Source organism: Polypterus senegalus, chromosome 2 (assembly GCF_016835505.1).
Source record: "Polypterus senegalus isolate Bchr_013 chromosome 2, ASM1683550v1, whole genome shotgun sequence".
In the NCBI taxonomy this organism is placed as follows: Eukaryota; Metazoa; Chordata; class Cladistia; order Polypteriformes; family Polypteridae; genus Polypterus; species Polypterus senegalus.
The window spans coordinates 3,516,981-3,528,389 of record NC_053155.1 but is presented as its reverse complement, the minus strand read 5'-3'; the positions used below and the strand labels follow the sequence as shown (position 1 = coordinate 3,528,389).

Genomic DNA, 11,409 nt, shown 5'->3' with positions numbered 1-11,409 from the left:
TCTCTCTCGTTCTCTTCATTCATCAGTCTCTCAAAGTACTCTTTCCATCTGCTCAACACACTCTCCTCACTTGTGAGTACATTCCCATCTTTATCCTTAATCACCGTAACCTGCTGCTCATCTTTCCCAGCTCTACCCCTCTGTTTAGCCCACCGGTACAGTGTCCATTTTAGGACATCCTCCTCCCTCCGAGAAAACTCCATCCTTCCTACTACCTTGGACAAAACATTCCTCCTCCCAGCGAGGAATCCCCCGTCAACCCTCCTCCCTCCTCCCTCGTTCCACCACCGTCCGCTCTCAGTTCTCAGTTCTCCGATGTCAGTTTTCTGTCATCCGCCTTCAGGTCTACGTCATCCCCAACCCCCCTTGGCATTTTCATTAAGGAAGTGACGTAATACTCCAGCTCCCCTTCTTCACAAGTTCATTCACCGAATTGTTTGTCAATTATATTTCACAGTAAGAATTTACAGCACGACTCAAACGTGGGAACGAAGGTAAATGACGTTAATTGTTGAGTGTCTTTTAATACTGTGTAAGTATACATATGAACACGTGTGCATTAAAACGTGTGCATTTACGGGGCGATTTTGCAGGCTTAAAAGCTCAACTTTTATTAAAAAGGTAAATGCAAACTTTTTTCTTTCTGAAGGGCACAAACCACTTCGAATTTCAGCCATTAATAAATGCGCGAATATTTTGTTACAGATAAATAAGCGCAACATATTATCAGTTGTATTGTATGCTTACAATACATGTAGAAACGTGTTAATCATTAACTCATAGTATGGGATGGGGTTTTTCTACTCAGCTACAGATGCCGATGGAGAGCAGAACTGCTTTGGAAAAATCCGAACGCCTTGGGGCCGATCTGGAAGAAGGCAGCGCAACGCTTTGATTTAAACGACTCCATGTCTTGGTGGGTTTGCGTAGCTTGTTGTCAGTATCTTTACACCTGTTTTTAAGGCTTATTGACTGAAAGGGGCTTTCATGAAAAAGTTAGGGCTTTGCTACAGGATACGCCCTCTACAAGTCAAGGAAGTTAAAATAAAGGTATATATTTCTGTTTTATTTAAACCTTTTTAAGTTCCTATGTTTAACTATGACAATTGAAACATGTTAAGTGCTACAAAAGGCATCGTAAAAGGGTAAACAGCTACACTAACCCTGTTAAATCAATTCTAATAGTATTAAGGTAACATTTTAAATTGTACATGTGGAAAGTATGGACCATCTATGCAGCTATAGTGTTAATTTTACTGTTTATAGTGATATAGATATTAGCGTTATAAATAAAATTATACCTGGAAATTACAAGTTCACATCAGCTTTTTTAGGATAACTTCCTGACCTTGATGCATTGAATATTACTTGGATAATTCAGGTTGATTTTACAAATCATTTCTCATTTTGTAGTTAGAAGCAGAAGAAAAAAAAATATGTTGCACTTGATGTGTCAATGGCTGTGCAATACATCCATTCTAAGAATGTAATCCACCAGGACCTGAAGCCTGCAAACATCCTGGTAGGATATATTTTTTAAACAGAAATTGAAAATACAAGGAAAACAAAAGAGTTACTGTGTTAGTATGGTTTCACTTTGATACCTCTTTTGTAAATTAACATGGCCTATTAAACCCCATTTAGACATTCTTTATGTGATTCTGGGCCATATAAAAATAAATAGCTGTTTTGGGATGTTTTTCTATATCAGTCACAATTGCAATTTTAACATTTTGAATTCTAAACTTGTGTTTACCTTTGTGCAAAACGCAGGGTAGCCATGTATTCTGTTTAGGTAACAAACCTATGCTTTGTTGATCATTTGTGTTTCATTAAGTACATTTATTTTCATTTCTGTAATTTTTGTCTTCTAGATTGAAGGCAGCAGCAAAAAGGCCTATCTTACCGACTGGGGTTTAGCCAATGTTCGTGACTCAGTTTCGCTAAGGCAAGGGAGCAAAATATCTGGGCTTTTAAGTGGACCTCTTGGTGGTACTGCTATTTACACAGCTACTGAATGTCTGCTAACTTATCAACCTTGTTCTGTACATTCAGACATTTGGTCCATCGGCATAACATTTTTAGAGCTGGACACAAACACTGTTCCATGGTCTGTAAAGAGCTGTAAAGAGCTGTGCCAGTTAATGTCAAAAGAGGCAGCTCCAAATGCTTTAAACAAATTTGATTCATTTTGCACACAATTAATATGTACATGTTTAAAATATACACCATCGGAAAGAATTTCGGCCTCAAACCTAGTTCTTCTGTTAAAATCATTGGACAACACTGATTTAAAAAAACATTATGGATACCATTGGTAATTAGAAAATGAAATGTTTTAGATGATGACCTTTGTTTTATTCATCCCCAAGAGGAAAGTGAAATGTTTAGTTTTTCCTGTCATTAAAATGTTGTGTTAAATTATATACTGTATGCAGGAAAAAAGTCCATACAATTATTTTGATTGTTGTTCTTCTTGATGTTATGACTGTAAAATTGTGATGCAAATAAATAATGTCTCTCCCAGAGAAGAAAATCAGCCATCTAAGTTGTACTCAACAAATTCATAAATGGTGCTTGATTCTTCTGTCACAAGGAACTCTAATATCAGTTCAAGTTCATACAATTAATGGACTGATAATGGTTAAACATAGATTATGGAAGGATACTAAAGGTTCTATATAAATATCCTCTGGGTTGTTTTAAATTTTTATAATGGATCTTTCTATGTGTAAAGGCTAAAAAAAAAAGTATGATTAAACCAATTTATTTTCACAACAACAAAATTTATTTAGCATGAGAAGAATTTACTATTTTTTCATATATTTCAAAAGCCTGTACAAAGTTATCTGGCTCAATCAGATTCAAACTGGCCATAAGGGTTGTGATGTGATTTGCAGTTGTTAGATAGGAAGCCACAGCATCATCAACTGAATAACCATCCATTGATCGAGGGAGAGTAAACACAGTGGAGCACAACTGCCAACACTGGCCACAGTCAGGGTGGATCCCTTTTCACAAGCCATAGTGTCTGCATGGCATGCTGCTGAAGATCATCATCAATTGTGCACAGCATATTTGGAGTTCCTATTAATGACAAAAAATAAATGAGTGGAATGAGTAGACAGTAAATGAGCACTCTCCATAATACCATATATGCAAAATACAATACTAAAAAACAGATTAGACAATGGGTTAGGCTTGGCAGATTTTATTATCTCACAGGGAAATTTGTTTGCAGTGGTAAAGTGTAAAAGCACAGAATATTGTTACAGACACAGGAAAACAAGCCAAGACTAATCACATGACAGGAAGTCAGTACATACTCAAAGGCACACAAGATTCTTACAAAGAAAAATAATTTTAATACTATGTAATAACTCCTACAACTGCTGGAATTCAAAATGCTTATAACTGTGGGAATCAAAGAAATCTCAAAAGTATTGATCTTAAATCATTTAGAACCTTAATCTGCAGCCTTATGGCAACAAATAAAATGTGGGAAACAGAAGATTGCCCTGTGTGAAAGAATTGAGCTAATCTAACTTTTTTTGTGGTGTAGCTCAGTGAGAGAGAAATGTATTGCTACTTTTGACAGTGTTGTTTATACAGTTTATGTTCTTCAAGGCTGAAGTTTCTGAGCTAACAGATAAAACCATCCATCCATTCTCTAACCCGCTGAATCCGAATACAGGGTCACGGGGGTCTGCTGGAGCCAATCCCAGCCAACACAGGGCACAAGGCAGGAACCAATCCAGGGCAGGGTGCCCTGCATGTCTTTGGATTGTGGGAGGAAACTCCACGCAGGGAGGACCCGGGAAGCGAACCCGGGTCTCCTAACTGCGAGGCAGCAGCGCTACCACTGCCCCACCGTGCCGCCCCCAGATAAAACCAAAAGTGACAAAATAATTAATAGTTGGCTTAAATATGTTATCATAGTTTTGTCCAAAATAGTTTAAACATAAAACCTTATCAGGTAAGCATGAAAATGGATTTGGATAGGCTGTGTTTAAAGGTAACATTACCGGATGGAGGACAAAAATAAAGTATGTCTGGTTTTCCAAATGGTCCTGCAGCTAAAGTCTGCTTACGAATCCTGTGGTTGTTCCATTCAATGCGCTCAGAGTAAAGCTGCCTTTCAATTAGAGGTAAAAAGCAATATTGGACACAGTGTCTGAAACAGAAGGAAATATATAAAAAAACATTTTTTTTTTTAATTTTCTGATTAAACTGTTTTATAGTGATGTAGACAACTATCCTAGTGTATCCAGTCACAAGCAACTGTGAATAGCATGGCAGTCTTGTTGTATTCTCTCACAGGTACACACAGTTACAACATTCACCAAAACTTCGGGATGCCAAGTAACCTTAACACATGTCTGTGTGATGCAAAGGAAAACACGTTTCTGGAAAAAGCTACTCTTAAATGTGGTTAACATGAAGATTCCATATAGATAGGTACCAGGCCAATACTTCCTACTGGCAATACAGTAGAGCTAAATACTGAACCGTTATAATGCTCAAAAATACAGCATTTTTGCTGATTACTTCATAAGGTCCTTCACAAAAAAACATCTTTATTTCCAACATACAATTTTCAGATGCTTCTCCATCATAGGCTGCATTAATAATGGAGATGAGTCAAGAGTACAGGATGTTTATAGAGGACTTTGTCTTGCGGTGCCAGGACAACCTGCAACTCAGTATCAGCAAGACAAAATGCCTTTGACCAATCACCATCCAGGGGAGGACGTGTACGTGGAAGAGGTGCAGAGCTACAAGTACCTGGGGATTCACATAAACTACAAATTGGACTGGTCTGACCACACAGTGTCTCTGTACAAGAAGGTCCAGAGCAGAGTGTACTAGCTATGGAGACTCAGGTCTTTTGATGTGTGCAGCAAACTGTTCGAAATGTTCTACCAGTCCATAGTAGCCAGTGTGATGTTCCATGCTGCAGTCTCCTGGGGAAGCAACCTGAGCACAAAAGAAGCACAGTGCCTGAACAAACGTATCAGGACAGCCTGCTCCATGACAGGGCAAACCCTGGACACACTGGAAGCTGTTGTAAAAAAAAAAATGAGGACTGTGGCAAAATTGGATGCCATCATGAAAACTCCCCTCCAGTAGGCAGTGTCTTGGAGTACTTTTAGCCACAGGCTCATTCCACCATGGTGTGCTAAGATGCACCTCTGGGGGTCTTTTCTGCAAACTTCTATCAGGCAATTCAATGCTTCCACCAGGGGCACTTGTGAAGTCCTTTTTGAAATATCTGCACAATATACATTATATTTATAGTTGCTTATCGACTGATTGATAGTTTGGCAATATTATTTATCCTGTGAGTCTGCTGCTGTATGTGTTTCAATTTCCCCATAAATGACACCTTTAATTGGCTAACTAAAAAGAAACTCAGGCCCCTTTACATCTTACCTTACATTCAGTCTCCATTATGTAAATACAATTTTTAATTAGAAAAATATTAACTAATAAAAAGATAAGCATTTACATATACTGTATACTGTGTATATGAATCAACTTATACATATATATATATATATATACATACACACACACACATTTATATATATATATATATATATATATATATATATATATATATATATATATATATATATATATATATATATATATATATATATATATATATATAAAAATAAATGTACAATACATACATATGTATGTATGGGATTGGATAGTTCCAAAATTTCAGCTTCCACCATTGCCTGTCAAAAAGGCTAAATTTCTTAAATGTACTAAGGGAAAAAATGCTAACAATACTATATGTAATCATTAGTTAATCTTACATCTACATTACATACCTCAAAATGTTTTTGCCAGGGACATATCCATGATTTTTTAGGTATCCATTAAAATACTCTGCTCGCTTTTAGAAATAAAAACGGAATATAATAATATTGGTGATTTTTTCACCCAAAATATTAAATTCAGTCATTTAAATCCTGTCAGCAAACACTCACAAGGGATATTGTCACACATCACATTACTTATGATAGGCTTTATGATGCAGTAATTGTTGAAAGCATGTGCATTTTCCTACTGTACATAGGTCTTTCATCTTTAAAGGTAAAGTCACAATAATGAAATATACAGTACAACAATCTGGTATTTTTTGTATACTTACTTGATTATGTATAGACTTCCCATATCTGAAACTGTTAACTCCTGCTAAGCTGTCATGGTGACGGGGTGGCAACTAAAGAATTTTCACAACCCCTATCTGCTCTCACAAGGTGTGGACAACCTATAGCCATAGCAATTCAAAAATAAATAAAACAGCAATTTAAAGCACACAGCCAGAAAAGTGTTTTATAAAATATTAAGAAAATCTTCTAACAATATACAGCTAAAGAAACTAATTTATTATAGGAATTAGCTGGAAACGAAAGTAAATGTTTCACCATTTTCTGTTTCCACAGCATCAAGAAAATATCCAGCAATGAAACGTGGATTCCGATTGTAGGTCCCTGCATGTAGAAATATAACACGTCTTGAATATCTACATAAAGATATGAAAGTATGCAAAAAAACATACATAGAGAATATAAATATTAACAGAACAGTACTGATTACAATAATACCGATTCAGCTTGTCTCTACATTCCCATCAATACACAGATGAATCCAGATTCCATAAAAACGCAATTTATCATTTCCTGTAACAAACAAAATTCAATAAATGAACCCTGCAAACACAGTAATAACATTGCATCTACATTAAAAAACATTGGGTTTAAAGTACCTTGTAAGAATCTCAGATTTCACAGTTTTGCACTTTCTATTCTTATCATATGGATCATGTACATTAGAAAAAAAACAGAAAAACAAAGCCAATATAAGACATGCCATCAATGTGCCAAGTGTGACTGGGGCCCTTTGTTGAGTACTGGCATCTCAGAATTTTGCGATTTCCTGGCTGTCGTCTGTGCAGCCCCCTTGCATCCAATTGACGCATTACTTCATGTACATCATTTCTACAGAAAAAAATAATTTTTGAAGTCACATATTTAAGGAAGGGAATGAGTGTTTACTGTTAACCAAGTAGTCAAAGAAACAACATAAATAATAGATAAAACATGAAACATGCTGTAGAATTAGACACAGGATACCGACAGCATGGTCGAATTCCTCTGAAGTCCCTCACACGTCTATACATAGCTCGAACACCTTTCATTGGGGGCCACTTTTTTAATTCACTCTAAGATACAAAAATAATTTGGATTTAATTAATTCACTTAATGATCACCTCCATAATCAAGGAGTCAGTAATACTGGTACCTCAACTGCAGCAAAAATTTCATTTTTGGGGCGGTCATTACTCCTTCTGAACAATTTCATTTTGTGCAAAAGTCTTCTCAGTTGGCGATCTCTGAAAATGTTACAAAAATTAACCATGTCCTTCTGTTCTTTAAATCTTAAAACAATGCATAATATTTGTAATTGGTGGAACAAACTTTTATGTTGTAGTCATCTGCTGCATTAACTCACTAAGAAATATATTATCTGAGATAAAATTTGATAAAAAAATCATTTGCATATGTTTGTTCTACCAAAATAATTTATAGACTAAGAAAAATATTAATGCTTTATACTGAACTATGTTTTTACACAATACACACTAAGTGAACCAATTACAATAGCATATGGTACAATGAAATTTGAAATTAAAAATAATTATGAATGACCTTTCCCAAAGTATAAAGATATAATCCAAAATCTTATGAAAATTTATGAAAATATTTAACTTACGATATTTTTCCTCCTCCAAACACTTCAATTACTTTAACCATCTCCTTCTGAGTATACCCTTGCTCAAATAAGTTTCTGATAATACGCAAACCTATGACATGAAACATTTTGATACCAGAACTGTACATACTAATTCAGATTTTTAACAAAAATGTATTTTATTCAGTGTGCAAAACATATTAACATCCTTATGGGATAATTCTTTGTGAGGTAAGTTTATAAAATTTAAATTATATTACAATTGTATTATTAAGGCTAGTTACTTACGATCATGGTTCTTTACTCCAATGACATGTGAATCTGTGATACAAAACAAGATATGCACAATAAGCCAACACATTAAATACATTCTGAACAATACATATTGCTGAAAAAATAATATCTCTGTAGAAAGCCATGCATTTTGTTAACGTTAAGTATGCAACTTTTTTTGTATTTTCAACAACTTGCAAGTGATTATACTACTGATAGTCAAGTATCTACGTTATGTCTCTAAAATTACACTTTAAATATCAATGTTGTTAAAGCGGCCAAATGGCGCTATGCATACGAACTTAAAAGGTTTAAATAAAACAGAAATACAGTATATACCTTTACTTTTACTTCCTTGACTTGTAGAGGGCGTATCCTGTAGCAAATCTTTAACTTTTTCATGAAAGCCCCTTTCAGTCAATAATCCTTAAAAACAAGTGTAAAGATATTGACAACAAGCTACGCAAACCCACCAAGACATGGAATCGTTTAAATCAAGGCGCTGCGCTGCCGTCTTCCAGATCGGCCTTAAGGCGTTCGGATTTTTCCAAAGCAGTTCTGGGGCCTCATGTATAAACGGTGCGTACGCACAGAAATGTTGCGTAAGAACTTTTCCACGTTCAAATCGCGATGTATAAAAGCTACACTTGGCGTAAATCCACGCACTTTTCCACGGTACCTCATACCTTGTTGTACGCAAGTTCTCCGCTCGGTTTTGCAGACTGGCAGCACCCAGCGTCAAAGCAGTGCTACTGTTCCTGTGTGGTTACTCCTTATTTTCCTGACACGGCTTTATAAATACACTGAAACTAACCGCATATTGTTTATTATTGTAACGCATCTGATTGTAATTAACTTGTAACAATATAATGGTCCAGGGAATAGCTATAGTATTCCAAATACCATAACTGCTTTAGCGTTGTTACTCTCACTGCACCTTCTTCTTCTTCTTTCAGCTGCTCCCGTTAGGAGTTGCCACAGCGGATCATCTTTTTCCATATTACTCTCACTGCAGCACTCGGAGTATTTATATCACTGTATCTGAGTGTGAATCACAGCAGCAGCTGATCAAAAAGAGAATTATCGGTATACAGCTTCAAGGACACGCTGTCTCAGCCACTGCAAAATGTTTTAAAGCCTTTCCTGTACGGACCTCGCGGTTCAGAAACAGTTTCATCCCAAGAACTTTAAACGCACTCAATCAATTGCTCCTTGTAGAACTGTTTGTACTTATAAGTACAATCACCCCACTGTAAACTTGTACTACAGTTATAATATTACACAGCCTGAGCCACTTTATAAAGTGCGTATTTACATATGATGACGATATCATTTTTAAGATGAAATGCAGCAAAATATGTTTATTATATTATACAGGTAAAACTTTAACTTCATTTAAATAATCTGTATTCTTCACTGGGACTGGCGTGAAGGATAGAATAATTAAACATGTACTACGAAGATATTTCAATGTTCTTTAAACGTTTTGAAGAATCGGCGCTAAGCTTACAGATGGCTTAACATCTATTACAGAGCTGATTGTGTGGCAATCGGTTACTTGGAGAAAGAAAAGCAAGAACTGCATGGGCGGCCACGCCAATACATATTGAATATAAAACAGAAAGAGAAAATAACGACACAGCTAAAAATGCAGCGGCAAATTTCGACAAAAGTTAAATGCTTGTGTCATGAGCACGAGGCGGCTAGTGTCTGCAACGGACGTGGCCATCCGCCGTGCATAAGCTACCTCACTGACATTTGCGGGCGAAGGAGCCACCAATTCTTTTTCTGCCCAGTGCCACCACAAACCTAGAGCCGCCCCTGAGTACTGCTGCAATAAATAATTTCATCGATGGTCGTGCACAATCGCTGCGCTGTAAAACCCATTTTTAATAACGTGCTTTAACTCTTAATGATATCATGTATACATCTCAGTATTTTAGTTATTCAGAGAGCTGTAATATCACAAATGTAATGGATTATGTGTACAGTCGGAGGAAGAGAGCCGGTTTAAAAAGCAAGTAGTGATTCACACACATAGATCACATAGAAGATCAAATACAAAACAAAGCATTTAACGTGCTACTTTAATTACGATGTGATTTGAGAAACTGGTTAAGTAAATGATTTTAAGATGACGTTTATGATGTTCTACTTTAATGACAAAATAAACTACGTGATTAAAGTGTAAATTTCGAGATTGAAGTTGACATTTCGTGCTTTTTTTCCCCACTGTGCCTTTTTTCTCTGTACCCTAAAAGCTTTCATATGACACTCAGACGGTAGGCTACGACTCGCCTTTTCACGGCGACTGATATCTGAGCTTTCAAGTTTCTCCAACACGCTATGTCACTCGATCAACTTCATTTTGTTGATTATACCACGGTTTGTTTGAACAAATAGTATGTTTTTCCTTTTCCCCCGTGCTTTTCCCATTGTCTTTTCACAGAAGGCTGAGCTTAAGGGTGATTTATATTGATTTGCATATTCAAAGAGGCGTAATTCTGGGAGGATTTGGGGCGTTACATAATGCGCGTGCGAAGCGTTAGTTTTCACGCTGATCGGGATTTATGTAACGGAAGAACGTGGAAGTTGGAGTACGCACAGATTCATGCATCTGGATTTTTCTGTGCGTAAGCACATTTCGGCTTTTGTGCTTACGCCATGTTATAGTGCGAATTCTACGCACGGCGTTATACATGAGGCCCCTGGTCTCAATCGGCATCTGTAGCTGAGTCGAAAAACACCATCCCATACTATGAGTTAACGATTAACACATTTCTACATGTTTTGGAAGCATACAATAAAACTGATAATATGTTGCGCTTATTTATCTGTAACGAAATTTTCGCGCATTTAATAATGGCTGAAATTCGAAGTGGTTTGTGCCCTTCAGAAAGAAAAAAGTTTGCGTTTACCTTTTTAATAAAAAGTGAGCTTTTAAGCCTGAGAAATCGGCCCGTAAATGCACACGTTTTAATGCACACGTGTTAATATGTATACTTACACAGTATTAAAAGACACTCGACAATTAACGTCATTTACCTTCGTTCCCACATTTCAGTCGTGCTGTAAATTCTTACTGTGAAATATAATTGACAAATATTTCGGCGAATGAACTTGTGAAGAAGGTGGAGCTGGAGTATTACGTCACTTCCTTAGCGAAAATGCTATGATGGGGGGGCAGTGTGGGGGATGACGGAGAGCTGAAGGCGGATGACGGAAAACTGACATCGGAGAACTGAGAGCGGATGGTGGTGGAAAGAGGGAGGAGGGATGACGGGGGATTCCTCGCAGGGAGGAGGAATATTTTGTCGAAGGTAGTAGAAAGGATGGAGTTTTCTCGGAGGGAGGAGGATGTCCTAA

At 36.7% G+C, this 11,409-nt stretch overlaps 1 long non-coding RNA gene across 1 annotated transcript; it reads right to left on the bottom strand.

Moving 5' to 3' along the window:
• Nucleotides 1-4,030: 4,030 nt before the first annotated feature.
• Nucleotides 4,031-6,526, bottom strand: LOC120521643. The gene is made up of 3 exons (XR_005632181.1): nt 6,444-6,526; nt 6,167-6,286; nt 4,031-4,174 (listed from the first exon to the last, which is right to left on the bottom strand). It is a non-coding gene; the product is annotated as an uncharacterized LOC120521643 (long non-coding RNA).
• Nucleotides 6,527-11,409: the final 4,883 nt, after the last annotated feature.